Source organism: Corvus kubaryi, unplaced genomic scaffold (genome assembly GCF_017639235.1).
Source record: "Corvus kubaryi isolate FWS band 111438036 unplaced genomic scaffold, C.kubaryi_AGA036_p1.0 37300, whole genome shotgun sequence".
Classification (NCBI taxonomy): Eukaryota; Metazoa; Chordata; class Aves; order Passeriformes; family Corvidae; genus Corvus; species Corvus kubaryi.
This window is the reverse complement of record NW_024581093.1, coordinates 12,433,639-12,457,982: the sequence shown is the minus strand read 5'-3', so window position 1 is coordinate 12,457,982 and position 24,344 is coordinate 12,433,639. Positions and strand designations below refer to the sequence as shown.

The 24,344-nt window shown below is 38.6% G+C and overlaps 1 long non-coding RNA gene across 1 annotated transcript; it reads right to left on the bottom strand.

The window, feature by feature from the left end:
• Positions 1 to 230: 230 nt before the first annotated feature.
• On the bottom strand, positions 231 to 23,353 carry LOC121664317. The gene is made up of 3 exons (XR_006015953.1): positions 23,271 to 23,353; positions 22,622 to 22,697; positions 231 to 470 (listed from the first exon to the last, which is right to left on the bottom strand). It is a non-coding gene; the product is annotated as an uncharacterized LOC121664317 (long non-coding RNA).
• Positions 23,354 to 24,344: the final 991 nt, after the last annotated feature.

The following is a 24,344-nucleotide window of genomic DNA, read 5'->3' as shown; positions in this document are numbered from 1 at the left end:
TCACATTCTCTGAAAAAGGTTCTTGAGTCTGGAGGGACAATACCATTAATTTTTCTTAGGGTGAAGTAGGAGTAAGATAGAGGAGCTTGACACAAATGGCTCTCACAGAGTGTTGCCTTTTAAATTACAGCTTTATAAAAACATTTTTCCTGTGCTATTAGAAAAAGGGGAAATACCAACCTCCAGTGTCAACTCCTGATGTAAATACACATAACCCCACCCCCCTCTCCACCCCCAAACTCAGTCACTTTCAATTTTACCAAAACCATTATCTTCACACTGGATTCCTGTGCCACTTAATAGGTGTCACGTTCCCAGTGCATCAGACATTTCAGACTGCCCTAGTCCTCAGGAGAATTCAGGAGGGAAGAAGTTGACACAGGCATTTCAAGGCTTTCTTGGCATTTTTGCTGTTAGCTTTGTTGCTTTCCTCCACATGCATTTTCAGTCTTATTATCTTACACATCAGTCTGTGTGAGTGATACAGAACAGATAAAGAAAAAAAATGCACAACTAGGTTAATAATAATTCAGTTTCTGAGAAATCCTCTTCATTACTTTCTAATCCACCACAGCAGAAAATGTACTAAGAGATGCAGATCTGAACAGGGGTTTTTTTAGCTCAAGTCCTGGAGCAGGGCATGTGATGGTATCACAGCACTGATGGGGCATTTTTCTGAACAACGTTTTCTCATCAAGGTCCATCAACAAGCAGTGTCAGATAACAGTAGCTTTAGGATTACTGTCATAATACCATTCTGCTTTTGTAATTTAGGTCTCCTATTTTTTGTTTTCTCTTAAAATACTTCCTTTAAGCCTTATACATTGAGTTCATGCCATGAAAATAAATTCCTTAAGAAATGGTCATCATTCACAATAACTGTTATTTTATGTTTCTGTACCTTCTGCAGTTTTCAAGAAGGTCTACCTGCTTGGCCAGTGGCATTTTTAAGACTGAAAATTATCCTTCCATAAAAATCCCTTTCAGCTACATGGGTGTTACAATACTAATATCACTGTAGGTGGAAGACATGGTTAATAAAAAAAATCATACAGTCAGAGTATATACCTAGAAGGGACTTTTTATGTAGTTGGTAAGAGGAAAAAAATAAATGTACCAAAGGAAGTGTGAGTGGTGGGGCAATCTGATGCTTAAAACATTAATTAAAAAAATACTAGGATGCAATTAATTCCACTGAAGCCTGTATATCTCATCCCAAAAATCAATCAAAAAAATGGCTTGATTGAATTTTTAGATAATTACTATCCACAAACCCCCTGCCAAATATATTCTGTTCTCCAGAAGCGTGACCGTCTTTTAAGCTAATGAACTAAGCCTTGCAGCATGGGAAGGGAAAATTAAATGAGCAAGGAAATCTTTGCTGTGCTATAAACACAAATGCAACAGTGTTGGAAAACATGCTGAGAGCCCAAAGGAAACGTGCAGGGTTCTATCCACTGTCCATACTTACCTCTGCTCCTTTCACTCAGTTCAAGTCATGGGTTGTGTGTGAGAGTATGGGGAGAAGGTAAGAAGGAAACTCAGCTCAGATCTTAACTAGAGAGAACTTAAAGGATTTCCCCTTTGTGTTTGTTTTGTGGGACTGGAATAAGGAAGTTGCATTCTTTTCATTTACCCATGTAGCACTCTGCCATTAGGAACTATAAATGGTATTTTCTCCACCAGGACATGCTTTTCCTTTTGCACATTAGCAGGAACTGGAACAAAAACAAATGCAGAAAAAACCAGATACAAGGAATATAAAAGTCTGCATTTGGTGGGTCTTTCATGAATCCTTAAGGCTTGCAAGGGTTCTTTCTGTAACCTTCCATAACACTGCATGTTTCTGACAAGGGAAGGGGAAAGAGGAATTAACTCCCCTCTTCACCTAAATAGATACAAGATAATTGCTACTTTTTTCAGATCAGGTCAAAAATTAAGACTCTTATTTCATAAAATAACAACCTTCTGAGACAAGAGATGCTCTTTGGAACAGGTGGTCCTGCTAGCACCAGACAGTAAGGACTGATCTCACCTGAGCCTTGTTCTTATGGGCAAGTGACAGGAAGCTCAGACAGCCTTTTCAGAATGCCATAGCTGAGGTTTCTAGGGATGAAATGTTGAGGCCAGACAGAGGGGGGAAAGGGTGACATCATGCATAGGAACCATTTCTCACTTAACTTTCACATTAGTGAAACTAAAGAAAGAGGTCTCTGTGCCTTGGCACTTCAGGAAATCCACTCAGGTGCAAGGGCCTGTATGAAGAGAGGGCATCATGTTGGTTTATATCTGTACCACAGACCTAAACCTTGCATATCACACTATTCTGCTAAGAAATACAGTTTACTAAAAAATAACTTGCAAGGAAATAACATCTCCTAAACCCACTTTCTACCCCATCACAGAAGAATAATGTACAGATGTCCCCCTGGGTTATGTTCCAAAACCTAAAACCTATAATCTAATTCCTCCTTGAATGGGACTGGGACTATTTATTCAAGTGTATATTTTTTGACATTGCTGCTCAAGCTGCAAACAAACATCTCACATTCCTGGTTTGCTTATTGAAGGCTCCTCTTTCAGTCAGTGGCCCCTGCAGCAGGGCTATCAGCTGTGCCAGTAAAGCTGGAAGTACTGGTGCTGCTCATGGAGGAGTCACCTGGCTGCACCTCAGACCCTCACAGGAGGTGACTGAGTTGTGGGCAAGCAAACCCCACAGATTTCTGGGTTCCAGTGACAGGCTACGTGTATTTAGTGAGGTCTGCTGCACAGCTGAACTTGCATTGCCTGAAGGTAAATAATGCTGCAACATTTCTAAAGGAAACATGAACCATGTGCTTAGAGAAGTTTGTACCACATTCTGTTAACCTGCAGTGTTTGTGCATCCGCTCTATAATCAATGATAAATAATAAAAACAAACCAGAAAGAAAATGTTAACAGAGATTCCCATATACTTGGAAGGTGTTTAACATTGCTGGCTAGGACATAAAAGCATTGCAAGAAAAAAGAAAACTGACTGTAAGAATGCAAAAATGACTCCCTACAGTTTCATGCCATGTCTCCATGCCATGAGCTAACTAAATCCAAAATGCTTTTCTTAGTGAACAAATGTCCTTCCCAATGATGTTTTCTCTGCAGTAGTAGGGATCTCAAGAGGTTTAAATACAGGTGAAATGATTTAAGTACTTGCTGTGCTTTGGTCTTACTTTTGGTGATTTCCCCTTCTCCAAGGATGTAGAAGACCCAAGTGTAAAATCAGAAAAAAAGAGATGGCTAGAGAGCCAGGCAAATGAACTCAAGAAGGGTGTTTTGTCACATGGCCAAGCGTGGCTGCTGTAAACCCTGCAAGCACTGGGCACAGGGAAATCACTTTTAAAACGTGCTTCCTGGCCTCCTTACCATCTCAGAGTACATGGGGAAGATATGATGGTAAAAATATCAATGAACAGTCCCACCTCATCCTTACCTGTGTGTGCTCTACCACTGTTACCAGCCAGACCCGCACTAAAGGCCTTGGACTGACAAGCCCTGTGCCCCACTGATGCCTCCGGTTGGCTGGAAGGCCAAAAGATTTCGGGCAGGATCAGAGGATATCTTGTAAGCTGTTCCTGTACATGCAGACAGCAGAGGCTACCACTAATCAGCCTCATTCCAGCTTTATTCCTGTGCCTGATTTTACTCCAGCCAAGGCAGTAACATCAAAAATATTCCCAAAAGACTGTACACACATCACTGGTATGCTGCTGGAAATGGTAAGTTATTGTATTCACAAGAATCCTCCAAAATGGGAAGTCGAGGTTGGCAGTCTGATTTTTTGATCTCTGCTGGAAAGAACCTGATGTATGGTTAGAAATTTTTCTTCTCTCAACCAAATGACAAGTAACTACCCCCACAGCACCCAGCCAAATATGTTGTATATTTCTAGCTGCAATAAATGCTCTCTCTCTTCAAAGCACAGATGTTTCACAGGAAAGATGCAAGAGACTTTTGCTCCAGAGCCTTGACAGGTTCCCATGCCTCTCCTTGATGAGTAGGAAGGCACCTGTTTAACTACCATGCTTGGGGAGGCTACAGTCCCTCCTCCTGTATGTGGTCTGCTAACATCTTTTATGCCACATATAAACAAGAAGTATTGGAATAATTTAATATATATTTTAAAAATGCAAATATATTGCGAGATCTTAGCCTTGAAAGTTTATTTTTGTTAGATGTATTAAAAAATTTTTATAGTGAGATATGAGAACATGAAAACAATTAATAGTATTTGGATCTAATTTATCTTTTGTTTCTAAAATCCTCTTATCATGCAGACATCATAATGTCCTTCCTGTCCTTTGACACATTGGCCAAGACAAAGAGAGAGTGCACCAACCTTCTCAAATTAAGGTTTCTTCACAATGCAAGTTTTCAGATTCAGACCTGTCAGCCTCTTTCAGTTCCATGATTCACACGAGCTTTGCATCAAGCCTCAAGTGACAAAATGAATCTACTGCTTCTGGATATTTTTTTTTTACCTTAATGCCACCTGCCTCCCAATACTGGAGTATTCATTACCTTAGATCAGGTTAATAGTGTGCTTATGAGAACTCATTTGTATCTTGAAGCCTTTATATTAAATATCTCATCACCTCAATTGGCTAAAAATTTCTTTACCCCATTACACTATCAAGTCTTGTACTGGAGATGACTCTGCTTTACTTTAAATGCTTTCATTTCAGAACACTTTACTTGTCATGCAAAAATAAAAGAAAGTGTACGAAAATTGTACGTTTTGGGATATATAGAACAGAGGTTAAGAGACAGCTGGAGTGGATGTTCGTGATCAACTGAGACCTTCCCTCCCATACCGATTGCAGTGGCACTGCCCTAGCAACACTGCAATTTGCATATAGAAAAGGATAAACCTTCAAAGACAGCAGCAGTTTATTAATTTTAACATAAAGCACCAAAAAAATGCATAAAGCAGAGGCAAGTATTTGTCTATGGGATGTCAGCTATCTCTTCTAGTCCATCATGCTACATTACTATTTCCTCTGTACCTACATGACCTGTCAGACTGGAACACTGTTCTGAACCAAGCTTCAGTTAGAGAAATTATTGCTTCCAAAAGTATTCTGCAGTTCCTTGCAAAGCAAGGATTCAAGATGGAAGATGTTATGTAAGAGAGAAGATAGAGGACAAGGACAAACAAAGAATTGGTTACGTCTCTTTACTATTGCACAGGCAGTAGTGATTCATTCTTTCAAATAATTTTAAGATTTTTGTTGTCATTGCTTTTGAATAGAATCAGCTATGCCTTAACAAACAACTAAGCAATCACTAAGTGATTGAAGTCAGTATCAAGAGACTAAAAAGCAGCATAAAAGACTTAAATTTAATTAATTCAAAAAACCAGAAAACACTCCTGCATGTCTTTAAGCTGAGTTTTAGTTCTACACATATAATTTTTACGTGCAAATACTTAAAGCTGATATCAAAACATTTGGCTTCCTACAAAGGAACAGACACTGCCTAAATGCCTTTGTGGCATTTTGTGTTAGTGGCACCCCTGTTTACATGACCAAAGTAATTCTTGCCTGAGCTGGCACAAACCTTTGTGCAGCCCACCCTCAAAGCTGTAGCTTTTTAATGCTGTGTTTTTGCACCAGATTGTTACATGGCATTACAGACTAGAGCCAATAGTTTCAACATTAGTGCTTTATAATGACTGCTGATGCTCTCGCAGAAGATGGAATGACATCTCCATGAAGAAAGAAATACCACTTTGGTATAGTGCAAGCAATCTTTCCCTTTTCACTGCACTCATAAGCAAGTTACACTGTAGATAAACCACAGGGAGACTTGGCCTGTGCTGCAAACCCTGTTGTAGGCTTCAACCCAAAGCCAGAATTCCATCCCCATCCCTCTCCTGAAAAGAGCTTTTGCAGAGGATTTTGTCATCGGTACAAAGGCCGCCACAGAAAATAGGTTCAGTGTAAGACAGGGAAGCAAAAAAACCCACTAAGGTGTCATTGCAGGACTTGAGTCTTCTTCCATTTCTTGTTCAAAAACCAGTTAATGTGTAGGAAATTATTTGTATCCTATTCCTACAGAACTTTTATAGGTACAGAATCAGAACTTCAATTTCTACTGGACTTTTAGAAAAACAATTCCTGTGTTCATTCCACTGACAAGATGTAAAACATTTCATTTGCATCTCAGTCAGGGATCTATTAAGGCAGTAAGATTAATTTACTCAGCGCTTCCTACCAGATGAACTTAAATCAATTTTTGATTGCTGAAAAACAGATCTTGTACTGAAAGGTGACTCCAGTACAATCTCACTGACAAATCACTTTCAATTAAAAATTTCAATACAAAACACATTTCAGTATTCAAAACTTCCTCTGAAATCTACAGTGGTTTTGAACAAAGAGTCAAGTAAAAACTGATACAAGCCTTACAAAGTTCAGCCCTCAAGAACCAACATAGTTTTGGGATAGAAAAAGGTGAAAGCAGTAGAGAGAGCTTTATTTTAGATCTTCCCTTAGAGGAGCCCTGGTAACACAGACTCAATTAGGACTGCTCATGAATAAAGCCATGCCTGTATTAAAGTACTAACTAGACCCAGACTTTCCTAGAACTGCTCTTTAATGCAGAAATACTCAACAGACTATGCATGGTAATATTTTAAAATATCACATTTTACTTATTTCTGGTAAAAAAAAATCTGCCATGAAGTTACAACAAATACACGAGCTTTACTACAGTACAACTAAACTGCTTTTATTAAAAATGCACCCTGGTACCATGCCAGCAAGTGGGGCTATTTTTGGATAGGATTTTCAAATACATTCACTTGAACTGTGGGATGCTGCTCTCTCCTATACCAATAGTAAAGTTTCCCTCAGTGTCTGAGTCAATAATGAACAATTTCCCGAGTGTTACCCATATTCTTTTTCCCCAGAGGCTGCCACTGACTTCTCCTGAGACACCAGTCACTCCTCTCTGCTGCTTGCTCCACCCGGCTGTTCCAAAGGTCACAGCATTATGTGTTTGAGGCTGTCAGCTCAAATTTTTAATTTGTTAAATAACAGTCTACAGTGGGATGTGAAACAAAAGATTACTTTAGAAGATTCACCATGCCTTTTACATAATCTCACAGAAAATCTCCAATATCCAAGCCTGCAGACTGGGAGCTGGCCTATGAAGTTTTGTACTGACAAACTTCAATAACATTTTAGAAGAGAACTCGGCAGCTGTCTGGCATTAGCCCTCCGGTTTCCATGGATACAACAATTAGATCCGCACAAACAAAGCAGTTGAAATTTTCAAATGAATCGTATTTTAAATCACACTCACACAAAAATCCTGGTGACAATAGACATGTTAGAAATACTGAAATTTCTTAGTCGAAAGCTCACTCACAGAAGCAACACTCTTAAAATAAAGGTTGTACAAGAGAAGAAAATAAATCCAACATTTTACCTTTTCATTTTAGATAAGGAAGACTACATGGAGAGGGAAAGATTGTTATTAATATTTACTGGAAAATGATTTCCAGTTACTTTTTTTTTTTTTTCGCAATACCAACAAAATTTAGAAAGAAGCTCACCTTTGTGGGGGGCAGAAAAATCAACCCAAACCAACAAGGCCAACAGAGAAGGTATATGTGCTTTTAGGTGAACTGCAACAGGTGCTTTGCACATACATCCAACTTGTTCATGGTGATCCCAAAATATGATACTCACAGACAAATTCTGAACCAAGCTAAAAAAATTTATTAAACTCACTGGAAATACTTAATACAACGAAGCAAGTAATAGGAATATGCAATGACTGCAAGCAGGTAGCTTGTAAAGATAGAAGGTTGAATGAAAATCTCAAAACAAGAATAATCTTGGGTAATCAAGACAGAGTTTGTCACAGGATTTGCCACCTTTGGTGTCCAAGAAGTCTCATTTTAAACATCCACTGTGCTTTCTGTATCATTGTGTAAGCAAACCTGATGCCTTCTGTTTGTAGTGAGGAAACAAGCTAAAAATGTCAACCTTCTCAAAGATGGAGGAAAACATGACTAAATGCAAGGAAGCAAAGTTTAGATTCCCTTCTCATCAGGCACTCTTTTTATAGACAGAAATAAATACACAAGGCTTGCCAGGAGAGATTTCTCTGTTGATTTCTTCTATAATTTATTTTGAACCACAAAAAACTTCCTCTTACAGATTTGATATTAATTATTAAATTCTATGAGAGGAGCTGTTATGCTAAGATTGGGTGTTACTAATTCTTTCATGACTTAAAAATGTTTGTAACTCAAAAATGCAAAGCCTATATCCATTAAGCAGCCCAAACCAAGGTTCTAATGATCTCTTTAAACTGAAAGTGTAATATACTGTGAATATTAATTACATTTTGTTGTTATTACATTAAATAACTTTTCTATACTAGTGGTTTCAGATTTCTCTGAGTTTTCCCAATTGAAGGGCTAGCAACACTTAAACTAACCACCCTTTCAGCATGTTCTACCCTCAGACACTTTGTACAAATTTCACAAAGCCCTCTGGATTCTTTGATAGGCAAACAGGCAACATATACTGCACCAGAGAGCACACAGTAAACTGACTGTGGCAGAACTGAGTTTTAAGTGATTCTCACAGCATGCAAATTTAAAGACTGAATGTCTCATACTAAATTAAGAGACTAATTAGATTTATAAGTTATGCTAGACTCAGATATCATAGAGAGGCAGCTGAATATTGATGCAAACCAAGCCTTTCTAATTGTTAGTCTCTCTGAGTCACCAGAGAGAGCAGTGACAGGACTGGCACAGTTCCCCTCTGTCCCCAGCCTCCAGCCCTCCACGTGGCACCAGTCCAGAGCACACAGCCCGCCCTGGAGACAGCAGGAAGAGGGAACAGCTAAAAACATCCTGCACCTGGTTCACTTTTCCTCTGGGGTCTTTGAACTAAGAAGGCAGCTGCACGAAACAGCTCCAGTTCAAAAGATTTTTGTTCCTCCTCAGACCTCTAGGTACAATTCATTACTTTTGCTATTTACTGTTGCAAACCTGGTGCTTAGGCATATTTTTGTGCCCACCACTCCATTCCATAAAGATTTCCACCCAAATCTCTGCTGTCTGACTGCACCAAAATTTTCTACTAGGAATGACCAGCAGTCTATCCCAAATCCAGACAAAGTTACATGAAACCAAAATGACCCCCCTTGCTCTACATTTCAAAGAGAATCACAAAAATAGTTAGAAAACTATATATAACGTAACAATTAGGATAGAAGAAGGGAAATGTGAAATCCTCATTCTGGAATGACAAAATGCTTCAAACATGATTTTTTTTTTTTAGACAATAAGGACTGTTCAGGTTCCCCTCTAAAATAGCTTTCTCTATATTCACTATTAATGAGAGTCAGCAAGGACCAGCAGAAGGAAAACAGGCACAGAGAACTATGGGAAACTGGAAAAAAGGAGAAATCCACCAGAGACTGGCATGGCTTCACTAGCACAGCTGTATTTTCTTTTCCTGTCTCTGCAGTTTAACCAGGAAAGTTTACATTTCTCCTTTTCTTTTGATAAAGGAAGAGAGCACTAGGCCATTGGAAAAGGACCAATCTATATTATGTGCTTCAAAAGTTAGTCTAATAACACATTACTTAATTTTCAAGGCTTTCTTTACAGACTACTGCACGGTTTTTAGTGTCCAACTCCATAACCAGAGGGAGGGGGATATATATACATATTCATCAAAAGTCTACATGGCAAGGTTGAAAAAAACCTAAGACATTAATGTGGAGACTGTCAACAATTCAAGACAGGAACTATTTAAATTAAATGACTTAAAGACTGAAATAGCATCAGCTATTCTGGGGAAGTAGAATTTATTTCTGTAACCCAGATAGCTTTCCCTGTATAATCCTGCCACACACTATGTTCCTGGCTTGCTGTCACTATAAAGCTTGCTATTACAGATTGCTGGGGATACCTAGAAGCACATAAGGATAATTTGTCTACCATGGAATGCTGTATCAGTAAATATCCAGGCTATATCAGTTAGATAAATGGGGGACTCAAAGCTTAACTCATGAAAATTTTGATTGTTTACTACTTCTTCCACTGAGCTTTTTAATGTTGTGTAACATAAAATGTTATAGGAATAAAAGGAAAGCTGGGCAGCAACTGCACTTCTGCCAGGCAATTTAACCCAGAAATGAAGTGGGTTTCCACTACTTCCAAAAAATTAGTTTGATGGCATGTATTGCATCTGTTCATTTTTCCAGTACCTAAACAGGCCAGAATCGTTTTCAAATCTTATGAGTCATATTAGTTGTTTTATGGTTTCCATATAAAGTACAAACTTTTTTGACACTAAAAATTTTAAGTTGTAAGTGAAAAGAGGCCAAGTTTAACCTGCATTATGAAATCATACATGCTAGTCAAAAGAAGACCCAACATGTTATTTCAGATTCATTGCTGATCAATGGCACCCCACTCTCATACAGACATTTGCAAGAGATAGCAAAAGAAAAACCTTTCAAATTAAACAAGAAAGTTTGATTAATCTACATCTTGACCTGGACATTTCACATCCTTCCCCAATTCCCAGGTTTTATTTAAATATGAGAGCCAAGTCAATGTCTGATTTCCACAAACCATGTCTCAGACCCTGCAGAAAGAGGAAAATGTTACTGCTGAGGAGTTTCGTGTTCTAAAGCCTGAATTTCAAAAGCAAAATATCCACCTCGGGTTAATGCTCCTGTGCTGGCTGGCCTCCACACGGGTGTGTGTATATCTATACATAGCTGTACACAAATTTATGTGTGCACAGGGTTAAACAGGCCTCTACCTCTTGCCATGTCCATACAACAGCCTCTGCTGTAGTATCTGTGTGTGGTTTTTGGTCTGCAGAACCAATTTGCTTAAAAGCAAACTGCACAATGTGACTTTAGGGTGTTTAAGTACTACACCCAGCTTTCTGACTAATTCTGTAAAGCTGTGCTCAATCCCCTTGCCTTCTCTGTGACTCTGTTTAGGCTTCTGGAAACTGCAGAGAACAGCTTATGTTTCCCCAGTGTAGAATACTCAGGAACTGCTACAAAGTAAGTAAAGAAGCTTCCATCAAAAACCAAATAGAAAGACACAGTAATTTCTTCTTCCCTCACAGTGAGTCAGCAGAAGTCAGACCTCTTTCCCAAACACAACTGGCCTCTCCAGGACGGATTTACCCCTTTATTTCCTAAGCTGAGGCAATCACAGCATTTCCTGCTTCAGCAAAATATACTCTGCAGAACAACAAATCTATCCTCAGCCAGGAGATTTCCATTTGCCCTTCTACATGGTAATTAACTCATGGATTTTGTCATTCCCTGATAATGGGAACAATTTTAGGGTAATCAGTAAGGCATTAAGGTTCTACTTTTTTTTTTTTTTTTTTAATTCATTGCTTTCTTTACAATATCTGAGGTAAACTTTTATCCCTGCTCTGTGACTTTGGTGGCTAATGTTTTATGAAGATCACATTAAATACTCTTGTGCATGAGAAAAGATGAGGTGCAATTATCCTGAAAAGATTATCCTGATCCAAGATACTTAAGGAATTTGAGTCCATTTAGAACCAAAGCCTGCCTTTAGTAACATCTTCTCCTGATATCAAAATGTTGCTCTGACATATACATTAAAACAGAATCATTTTCAAAGACATACATTTCCAAAAGCTTTATTGTTCCCTGTTCCCACAGTACAAACTTTGGAAACTTGCTGGCAAACCCTCAAGCCTTCACATATGACATTGATACAAAAATCATGTAACAACCTTAATGGTCTTCTGCTCTTTAGCAACAGCGATAAACCCTCAAGTCCACTATGACCTGGAACATAAAACCCATTAAAGCTGGAAAATTAATTTCTCAGACTAACTCCACAGAATATAATGTTCAATGAAAGTGCCCTAATCTGGGGTCATGTCCATCTCAGTTATACTTTTCCATTACATTACACTAATTTCTCTTGAATTGGGATGTTAAGGCCCTTAATGCATTAATGCAGGTTCTTTGGGCAAGCATTAGATTTGTGTTCTATGGAGTTTTGCAAGAAAACATTTACATTTAGGTTTTTTTATTCTTCTTCTCAAATTTGACTTGTAACATTCCTACAATACGATTATTTTAATGTAAAAAAAAATAGTTAATTTCATGTGTATTTTCAGAGAATTCCACAAAGAATGGATGTTGTGGTGTTACTATGAAAATATCATTAGTTATGTTTGTAGCTTTCAGTGGAAACACAGTCAGGTATACAATAAATGCATCTAGAAAAATCTGCTAGGAATTTCTAGGCCAGCGTAATTCATAAGCAAATTAAAAAGAAGTTTTGGAAATAAAAAAAGGCACATTTAATAGCTTTCATATATGAAAGGTATCTGGTGACAGAGAGCTAAAGAGTATCAATTAATTAATTTTTTTTTCATACAGAGCCAAAAGAGGCTCTACCAATGTCTAGCTTTCACCAACATCAGTTAACAATGCAAATATTAAATATCTTGAATGAGCTGTTTGGTTGCTTATTGATTTATCCATTGTTCTGTGTGGCCTGGTAAATTATTAAAAATTAAGAGAGCTGAAATGCAGAGAATGGAAACACATCAGGTTTTGCATCATTACAGAAGAAGTAATAACTAAACAGGTATTACCACAGAATATGGAAGCATAGAAGTATTCTTTGCTAGTAACTGGGCATAACAGTGAGCAAAAAGGTGCATATTTTGAGGAAATACAGAAGGAAAAAACCTGTCACAGTGAACCAAACAAAATTCAGAGAAAAACCTCCATCAACAAGGGCTATAATTCACTCAGTGAAATTATTTTTAGCCTTAAATTAAAAAAAAAAAAAAAAAATCAAACCAAACCAGAAACCTCTTCCCATTATAATATTTTTTTTTTCTTCGTGTTATTTCTTATATACGGTTGATAAAATCAAGGGAAGACTGGAGACCAGAATGAGAGGTTAATTGTCCAAAATGGAAAAAAGGGGGGGAGAAGGGACACACGTCACACAGTACCAAAAAGAAAGAGCACAAGTGATGCAGTGCATGCAGAGGGCACACCCTGTATCTTTGTTACGTAGCCAACTTGCTATTCTCATTTACACAGACTCCTTTAGTGGTTTGGTACGGTGGCAGAGAATTCCTGGAGCCTGACACAGGTAATATCAATGTTAAAAACAACCACCATAAAAGGACAGTAACGATTCCAACCCATAAATATGTGGGTTTGATCTTTCAAAGACCAAAATTGTCAAAAACTTGTTCAGCATGTAATGGAAGAGCAGCTGGAAGCTGCCGTTTGAGCATTATAACAGGGATTAAAGCAACTGCAGCACACATTACCAACATGCTGCAGCAGTGTCTCCAGCCTCCACGGCTGCCCACGCGTGAGGAAGAGATTGAAAATGACCCAAACTGTAGCACCTGTCATGTTGCACATTAAATCACAACTGTCAAGCTATGACTTTTAAACACAGGAAAAGCACATTTTCTGCAGCAATCCACTTTTGTGGTGTGCAGTTTGCAGCAGTCACCACTACCCAGCTCTGCAAACAGACGTGCTGGGCTCACACTGAGCTGGTGTCTGTGCTAAAGGTGTCCACTGTGTCTGTTATTGACACAGTGGACAACAGGAGTCACCAGTGCCAAAGTGTTTAACACTCAGGGACAGGGAACAGGCAGGAAAAGAGCTGCCATGACTGCCCTGCACACGCATGTGCTCGTGTTCCTTATCTGCCATACGACCAAATCTTGAAGCACGACTTAGACTCGGAATATTTTTCCCAGCAATTGCACTCCTGCCTTCCTTCTGAGACTAATGAGGGCATCACTGGAGCTGCTCCGTGCCCCAAACTGCTCTGCCTGTCTCTTTCACTAAGTATAGAATTAACCCTGAAAGGAGATTGGTGTCCTTCCTCCAGAAAAGAATTCCACATAAAGGAGAATCAGAGGGATCAATTAAAAGTTCAAAGAGCCAGAGGCAAGAAAAAGCAGGTGTCTCGGAATTACAGGTTTATACCCTCCCTCCTAAGGCAAACTCCCGAAAATGTCATCCTGGAACACAGGACAAACTGCACAATGCTGCTTGTAGAATACACTGGGTCAGGTCATCCACATGAAAGGACCCAGCACTGATTAAGAAACCAGCTGCACCAAATGAGAAATTCCCAGTATCATCAGGAATTCTTTTAGTCCACTGCATACCATCATTAGGCCAACCCCAGTTCAAAAATAAGGTTTAGTACAGCTTATATCTTATTGTATTTAATACTGTGTTTTTCTAGAGTATGTGCAATATCTACAGTATCTACAGGCATGATTCTGTAAAAAAAACCAAACCAAACCAAACATAACAAAAAACCCCGTCTCAATAGATTTAGAATTGAGAACACAAAGACAGAATAATACACTCAGATTTAAGAGGTTTATGTTAAATTAAAACATCAACATTTCAAAAATCTGTATTGGACAAAAAATAGGAAATTATTATTTGACATGCTGTAGATTCTGAACATATGAAGAAACAAAAAAGGAATTATATATTAAAGGACAAAGAGCAAAATGAGCCATTAAGTTGTTTCTATGGCTGCATCTGCTAGTGCAAAACTACCTTGGAAAGAATACTTAAGAAAATAAAAGCAGGCTAGGAGAATAATCTAAGCACAAAATATTTGGTTTTTAATTCTCAACTAGGAAGAGTTAAATATGTTTATTGAAAGGACTGCTTTAAAGACATAAATAAGAGGCAAAACAAAACTCTCATTGGCACCACTGAAGCAGAATTACTTGCATGGAGCAGTACTTGGTGTACAAAGCAGAAAACCAGTTCCAAGACATCAGCAGAGTTACTTCTGCGTAAGAGCCCTCTCCGTACCTCTTTAGTACTTAAGAGTACCAAAATGCTTCATGAGAATTTGGATTCCTTCTATTCCAGGTTTGAGGAAACTAGATTTTATTTCCATCCACAGCATTCTGTCAGTTTTTATCACTCATATCCTGTTATGTAACAGAGAGGGGCTGACACAATCCATCCTGATTTAACAGAACCTGAGCCATCATCTGTAAAATCTGAAAAAGCACTTCTCTAATGCTGCAGTGACATGAAACATATTTTATTTTTAACATCAGCTTATTTTTTAATACCTGAGGCAACAAACACTATCAAATAAAATACTTCATTGACACCTGCATTCTCTAGACAGTGCAACTGCATTACCATCATGGTTATTCTCCTGCACAGGGGTACGTAAATTCCACACCAGTTAAGCTGACATTTTTGCTCTATGTGTTAGTTTATGCATAATCTAGGGCCAATTATCTATGAATACACATCAACAACAGCATCAATCACACACAGAAAGCTCAGTTAGAAACAGATTTCCACCCCTTTTACTCTATTGTGACCAAGTACTTAGATATCAACATCATACTGAACAGAATTTTTAAGCTTATTAAAGTGAAGCAAATTGATATTTGCTCCCAAGGCTTGTGTATCTGCATTTGTAGTTAATGTGATGAGAGTCATAAAACTCCTATATATATGAAACTAAAACCTTAAGATACAAAGCGTGAATGCAGCATTTTGACACACATTTCAGTCTGTACAGATTGCCAGAGTGCCCTTAATCTGTCAGCTACTACCCTTGGTGATGGTGAAGTTAATAATGTCAGTAAATTGACATGAACCAGTATTGGCACTGAAGACACAGTACTACGTGACCCCATTAGAAGGGAAAAAACAAAAAAAAAAAAGATTCAATAAGACACTTCTTCATGGACTCATTATATTTCTCTAGGATTCTCATGAGGAAATTTAATGAGCCAAATGGGCTCCTAATTACAGCTGTTAAAGTCAATCCATGTGAGATGTGGTTCTGCTCTCCCTGGTAGCAAACCACTGCATCAGTTCAGACACTTTTTGACACTTCACCCAAAAGCAGGAGGCTCCAGTAGAAGAGTCAGCAAGGACCATAACTGCTTCTGAGCCCCAAAATGGCTCTGTTCTACTCTGCTCTTCTGCTCCTCATTTCTATCTGGTTTTAGGTTACAGCACTCTCAACTCTCCACACAATTTAATGCAACAGTCCAGCAAAAAAAAAGTGTAACTATTGACTCTGGGAAGGCTCCAACACTCCCCACCAGGTGAGACCAAGTGAGGAGAGGAGCCCAGTGCCCCCTGCCCTTCTTGTAGCAAGCGCCCATCCTGATCCCGATGTGGAAGTGCCACCTTGGCTGTCCCCTCAGGCTGCTGCCTGATTTAATCCTCTGCCTCGCTGCACACACATCTCTGCCAGCACAGCTGATAAAACACAGCAGGGAAGGGAAAAGAAAGATGTTTCTGGATGGCAACACAGTCTTATAAACCACTGCTTTAAAAGTAGACTGGTATGAAAATCAATCACTCAAGATAATCCTAAAGAAAAACTAAGAGAAAAGCAGAAAAGAGATAAAACCAGCACTAAATAGAAAAAAACGTGGTAGAAAATAAATGATGTACGGACACTTGGATATCACAAAATTTTAAAAAAGGATAAACTGAAGCAGAAAGTAACATTTCAAAACTGAAGTTATTTGCAGACATGCTATTTTTTAAAAACAGCAAGTGAACATCTTTCTCAGCAATTCTCAGATACACTGATGTAAATCCATTTTATTTAAATATATGTTGGACATTCTGAATGTATCAATGCAAGTGCATATTGTAGGACTCACTGAGAGAAATAAAATGCAAAATAATACTACTTTTAACTTCACACACGTGGAAAAAGCTCAATGGCCCCTATGCTTTTACAATACAGCTCACTGAGAGGTCCTGGTACGTTCCATTTCAAAACAGTCAGACCAGACAACAGCTTTTCATGTTTAGTTCCTGTCATGTTTTTCCTATTGATGACAGGAACCATAAACCCCTGTCTAGCTTCTGTCTCAAGACATCAAAAAGTAATCTTTGATCTTATTCCCATGGGTCCCTATTGCTAGTGAAATATTTGATGTTAATATATTTTTTTTTATATGGCAATGTTCTCCAAAAATCCCCTTGAACACACAAAAGCATGAAACAAGTGTTTTGGTAGAATATTTTACCAGAGGAGTTGAACAAACTGTTAAATAAACTCAGATCTGCTAAACATGGATATTGCGATACTTGGTTTGCAAAGATGTTTTGATACCAACATCTGAAGTCCAGTAACCCGGGGATCTATTGTCAGATCACTGTTTACATAACCAGAAAAGTGCTGCTGGCATCCTCATTTGGATATGCAGCTGCTCCTGGCAAACTGCTTCCACATGTGGCCACAAGTTATTTGCGGCCCAGGACTTGAAAGCAAAATCTTTGAGCTTACATTGCTCTACTCTTACTTTAGGTTTCATCAAAAGGTTCTGCAAACTGCATAAAGCAACCAAACAGAACTGTTTTTGAGGCAATGGCAAGGAGGAAAACCCCAAGCCAACAAACCCAATCCCCAAATGCAAATCAGCCTTCAGTTCTAAACCAGTAAAGAATAGCTGGGATGACAGAGTACTATAAACTTTGAAAGTTAACTAGGAAAAAATCCAGTAGTGATTATGCACAGAAGAACCATTTCCAACAGCAATGCAGATTTCTCTTAGCCAGGTCCTTACAGATACATCTCCCACATGGAGGGATTTGGGAAGTTTTACATGTTACCACATTCTGCTTCCTCTTAAACTGTGCTACTGACAGAGGGTGGTAACACATGGCAAGAAAGGACTGGTTAGTGAAGGCTGGCATTAGCCTGTCTCTAACCTAAAGAAATCAGATCCTTGCCTTGTGTTGCCAACAAACCAATCTGAATTGAGAATATTTGATTTTGTTATACAGGTAAAACTTGTACTACACACATTAGGATAACCTACTGATACCTTGATATATCACTTCAGGTACTGCCACTAGCATGAAATCTGACATATATTATATACATAATGGGTCTACCAGCAAATTTCAGAGTTAATGGGAGGGCTTTTCCTGACCAAAACTGGCTTTGAGTTGCATCCACTGCTTCTTAGGAGGTGTTGTAGATGTACAGACTCTGAATGTAGAGATCTTTGAGGGGCTTGCTGAAAATAATACGTTTCTCCTGCAAACTTCTCACAATACAAAACCTTTTTAAGATGCTGCTTTATTTCCTCCCTTATTTTTTGCAACTTAGAAAGGTAAAACAAGTAGACAACCTGCTAGATGAATGGAAATACCCTGGCTGGAATCCAAAATGGTATCAGTAACACCCTTTAGTCTGAAAGAAAATAATTCTCAAGGATTAATTTGATCTCCATTTTACTACACCACACTGGTTCTTCATTTGGCAAAGTTCTTGAATCAGGATATTTATTACCAAGTAATATCCTTGAGACAACTAATTTTCCTTCCTATGCACAAGTGTTCAAAGGAAAATGGACATTTCCTGCCCACACTGTGGAAGCTCCGGATTTTATTTTAAATAAAAAAGAGGCTCCTAAAACTGGTACATAAATCTCAAAGTCCATCTGAAGGGAAAGGTACCACATTTAATACATTTCCAGTCAGCCAAACAGATATATATAGAGATAGAAAAACTTTTTTTTTTTTTTTGGTGTAGGTTTATTCCCTTATAGAAAGCTGAAATCATTCAAAGCAAATATGTTCATAATTCCAGGTTTTTTGTTGGGTTGGTTTTGGAAAGACAATACATACGACTTAGCATTTTGTATAATGCTTAGCAAACTGCTTAACAGCTTATTGATTGCCAATAGTTCATATAGAGACACTTCTGCTATAACAATTCTCAGAAAATTTAATGCTTCATAGATTGTGCACATGAAGAAGAGTTCAAAAGCACACTAGGTGTATTTTGAAAGCTTTATCTAGAATACAAAGGGGCCAAAAGTCTTTGACAAAAGGGCTGGGAAGGGCTATCACTGAGACGGCTGCATAGTTTTCATTAAGAACTGGCAGCTCATTGTTAGCCATTAGGTTCTCATCATTCTGATATTACACAGCTAGAGGAACACAGGTTTGGGAAATTGCTTCCTGTGCAGTTCTCTGGTTAACAACTGTTCCAGCTGTGACAGGGCAGAAGCACTATTTTTATTTCTGGAGTAGAAAAAAATTTAGGTTACATCAACATCAGAAAGGAAAAGTCCAGCCTGAAGGCATTGTAACTGAAGGTAAGAGGATACAGAGTCTGAACAAACATGTATCACTTGTATCTCAACTTGGAATACAAATAAAACAGTGACAGCATGCAAAGAAACAGTGCTTAGAAATGAAGAACTAAAACCACTGCAGTCATTTCAGACAGATGCATTTTGCCATAAATTTAGACCCCGTAAATTGAAAGGGAAGAGGAAGTTATCCTGTTAGAAAATCCTTCAACTATTTGACTTCCCAACAGCAAAGATGCTGTAAAACTGTGTACTGACATTTACAGCTCACACAAGATTAATTAAAGCATCAGGAAATAAAACTCCATAATTAGTCCTGGAAAAGCCGCAGGTGCCAAACTGCTATTTACAGACTGAGGGGATGTAATATTTTAAAATTAAAAATTGTTATGCATCAACTACAAGGAGACAGAAGGAGAAATGAAGAGCTAACTCAAAGAAAATAACACTCAAACATCTGCAAAAAAGTAACAAAAACTTTGATTATGATAGTTTTGTTAAACTTTTCCTGGTATTTTGATAGTGAGAACCTACCACTTCTAGAGGGCTTAAAGCTTTTCTGAAGTTGATATCCTCCCTCCCACCTTATTTCCTAATTTTGTCTGCAAACATTACTCCTAGCCATTTCTTAAATATCTGTGCAGTGTTTTAGAATAGTATCTCCAGCTCTACCAGTCAAAGGGATGGAAGAAATGTCATCCATAGAAACACCTGTAGCAGGTTTATTTTATTTCTTTCCCCTCCCTACACTTGGTGCAATCTTACATAAGTCAAACATTCTCTTAAGATTTAAATATTTGGTGTCTGTGTGGCTCTTGGGGTCTGACTCTTTGGTTTCATTTGGTTGGTTAGTTTCAGGGATTTTTGTTTGTTTGTTTTAATTTTGAAACTAGGACTTCCTTAGAGCAATCTGAGTCACCAAACATGAAAATTCATCTGATAGTGGAGGTCTACTCTTTTTGCCCTCTACACAAATTTAATATAAGATGCCTTATTCTTTGAATAAGAATGCTTCTGGGGTTTGTGCACCAACCACTCCTGCTGGCACAACTTCAATGTGCTTTTCAACACTTATTGATCATGTATGTTGGATTCAGGAAGAAAAATGGCTATTTTAGAGATATTTATCAGGCTTAGGAGTGAGATAAGCAGCAAATGGTCCTTAATGCCAAGCACAGCTCTACACATGCACAGAAGCAGAGCTTTGAGTTGCACATAAAACTTTGTAGCTACTCTTAAACTTCAGCGCTTTCATTCTGTCTAAAGTTCACTTTCTACCTCCATCTATTCTTTGTGTCTCAAAGTTGGGTGTAGAAACGTGCCCATCACAGAAATATAGATAAGAACAACGGAATTAAGAGAAATGAGATAAGCATGCTGTCTTGGAGAAAGAACAATATGGAATGAGTGCTGTGGATGGATTTGAAAGAAAATTGCAGTAATTAAAAAAATTGTATTAACTTGCTGTGTTCTACATAATGGTTCTACAGCCATTACTGCCTTGTTTAGAGCTTCATTTTCCTCTTTTCTATCCTTGTTACTCATTATTTGTGCTATTTACACAACCTATATTGTCAGCCACTCTAATATAGATAAACATCTTGACTAACAAGATGTCAGAGGAGTGTAGGGGAACATAATATCTCTATGAAGTAAAGGTCTTCAGGGTCTCAGCAAGGACAACAGTCATTTATTTAGGACAAAGTCCACATTCTGCACAAAATGTCATTACTTTCTTTTCAGGTCATACTTAACTTCCATGACTAATTCCTAAAGCCAGTTGCTCTATTAACATTGTTTAAGATTAAAAATAAGCAGTTTACAAGTAAGTAAAACCCCCTGACACTTCCCTTAGCTCACAGGTGGATTCCAGTGGGCTCATTGTGCACAAGTACTTTGTATTGGAACACTTACCTCATTCCTTGTTTGTGTGTTACAGAGAATGCTCATATTTTTCTTTACAAATTTCAGTTCCAAGTAGTGTATTACTCATTTATACATTTGACTACCAAACATGAAATCTGACAGTTAGGAAAGCCTAAACATTTCAGTTGGTCTCTTCAAAACACCATTTCAGAATTTCATACAAATGAGTTCTTCCAGGGCTATTTGGCGAGCACTGTCAAATAATACTAAAATATTAGTACAACAATAATACAAAAATAAATTCTTTTTTTCTTTAACTATTCACAAGTTCTTGATGTTAGAATTGTCTGAACTTTATAGATTAAAATAACTTCTACAACTTTGAATTACTAATTTTTTTAATGGAATTTTCTGGAACAGGTTGGTTTCATATTTTGAGACACTGATCACAGTCTTTGAGTAGTAGGTCTTGAATTCAAAACTTTTCAAAGTGAAGAGCTCCTCGTCTGTAATCTAAAGCACAGCAGGTATACTTTTTTATCCAAATGACTTGAATCACCATGGGAAAATTTAATGTGGGTTTGTCACATGAATTAGGTATTTTAAGTTCAGCAAATCCAGAACATTCATGGCTCGATTTTCAAGCTTTGAGAGCCAGTAGCATTCTCCACTACTACAACTGCTCACCTAAGCAAAAACCAGATTCACAACCCTCTCTTTTGCACTCATTCAATTCCTCTCTGGACAAAAGTAGCAATCTAATAATTGTCAGAAGAAAAAATTTTATGCCTTTTTAAAATACAAGATTCCACTTAAAAAAACCCCTAAAGACCCCCAAAACCCAAAAGTACAGAAGATAAGGAGTGCGGATCAGCAACATGGCAATAATAAATCACATTGCAAGGACAAGGTAAGCACCTGCCAATGGAAGAGAAGGAAGACAGGTTTTTTTGCCTGAAAGTATGCTGGACAAAGAAATAAATTACTAGTACTGAAGAAGGAAAATCTATTTACTGTGAAGAATGTTCTTCTTCAAGGTTTGTATCTTTTCAGCAATTAATCAAGATACCTGCTTACTTACAGCATTTCCATAGCCCCCATTTATTTCTGCGAAATTAAAGAGAGTAGGTGAAGCAAAGTCCATTCTATTCTTACATAGTGTCAACATTTACGATTTTGTCAGCGCAGAAATTTTGCACAATGTAAAAAAAAAAAATGGGAAAAAGCCAAGATATTTAACTATTGAGGAGGTTTTTGTTGCCAGAACCAGTGACCAAACTAAATAGGGCAGAAGTTACTGCGGTGCAAAAAAACCCCAAACCAAACAAAAAACCCCAACCAACCAACCCCAAGTATCTTTATTCCCTTCTACTAGCTGCACTAATTTTCATTCTACTGCATCTAAAATGTTGCTGCCTACACCTAGAACTTTCTATACATCACCTTATGCAATCTACCTACTGAGAGTTACACATTTATACATCTAAAAAAACAACCGGCTTGCCAGGACAGTAAAACACCGTGTATATATACAGTAACAAAAATAGAAGAATTGTACCTGGGACATTTCCTCAAAGCTGCTCTTTCCACAGTCATTGGAAAAGCTCCAGCTGGGCAAGCAGGAACGCCAGCCCCTGTGGGATAGAGGAGAAGGAGCTGCACACCTACCCGAAGTCACCTTGTCAGACAGAGTTGATACAACCGGGGAGAGGCAAGGTCGCCCCAGACCCGTTGCAGGGCTTGTTTCTCAAAAGATTAAATGGTAAAATGGGACCCTGACAAGAAGGGGCCGCTAACGGGAGCTGGTTTGTGCCTCCCTGAGCACCCTCCGGAGGCCTGCCCGGCACGGGGAAGGTGTGAGGAGTCGCTGGGACTCCGTGTCGGGGAGCCCGAAGGAAGTACCTGAAAGGAGGAATTTCCTCTGGGGCTCGCAGCTGCTCCCTGGGAAAGCCGCTGAGCAGGGAAGGAAAAGCCATCCCTGCAGCGGCCGCCTCAGGTGGGGCATGAGCTCTGGGCTGAGGGGCCAGGCGGCGCCGGCCTCCCCTCCGCACCCCTGAGGGCAGGGATGGTGCCCTGGAGCAAGGGGGAGAGCTCCCGCTTCCCGAGGCTGCCTCTTTGTGTCGGCTGCCATGTATTCACTCTTCTCTTCGGGGCTATGGTCCCTTCTTAGGCCGTGCTTTGGGAAAAGCTTGAGAGAACGTCCTTACCTGAGCGGCTCTGTGGTGAGGGAGCAGAGCAGGCGTGCCCTGGGTAGTGGCTTTACTTCAGCCTTCTCCTTACAAACTCCTGGTCTCAAAGAGAGTGAGGAATCACTGAAGGCGTGAGGAGGATTTCCCATTTTTCCCCACTCAGCTGAGGAAGCACCTTGAGAAGAGGGAAGCTACGGGATGGAGGTGGGTACCAAGCGAGTGAGGGAGGGGGCACTTCCCAGCAGTGATGGTGGCCCTGCGTAGGGAGGAGGAGGAGGGACAAAGCACCACAGGGTTGTAAGGCCCCGCAGGACTTTTCTCAGGGGTGTAGGGATTGGAGAAACTACAAATTTCAAAAGATAAAATATATGTATATGGTTTATGAAGAGAAAAATAAGTAGAACAAATGTAGAAACACTGATGCTTTAAGACAGATACTCTAAAATTTTGTAATTCCCCCAAAAAGTTAATGTTTGTGCTTTTTACTTTGTAGACTCCAGGAAAGAAAAGCACTTAGCATGTTTCATTTAAAGGATATAAACATTTAACTAAGAGTATTTGAGTTATTAACTTAAGTATCAGTTTCAGTGATGTTCATCAGCATAACTTTTTTTCAAAATTGGTTATTACACCTTCAAACTGTATTATCAGACTGTAATTGCCAAAGCTTTCTGTGAATGCCTACAACAGATTTTACTAAACCAAAAATGTTTATACAGTTCTTTAATATCAGATGCCATGTGTATAATATTTGTGGTTGCAACAGATATAATAATCTGGAGACTACAAAACTGCAAAGGAGTAGAACCGAGCAAACTAGAAACAATTCACTTCAGATTATTTGGGTCTGTATTCAAACCATAGTAAGGGTGACTCTGATATGTATGTAATTTGGTATCAAGAATGGTCTCTTTAATAGTCTTAATGATCTATAAAAGTCTATAATTTCAACCATTTAAATTAACTTGAGTGTGTTATCATTCAACAGCAGAGAATTTATGCTAATAGGATTATTGTTATATTAAAAATGGTGCTAATTTGAGGCTTTAAGAATAGAGATGCACAGCTCAAATGTTGTGTTCTTGTTAGCCA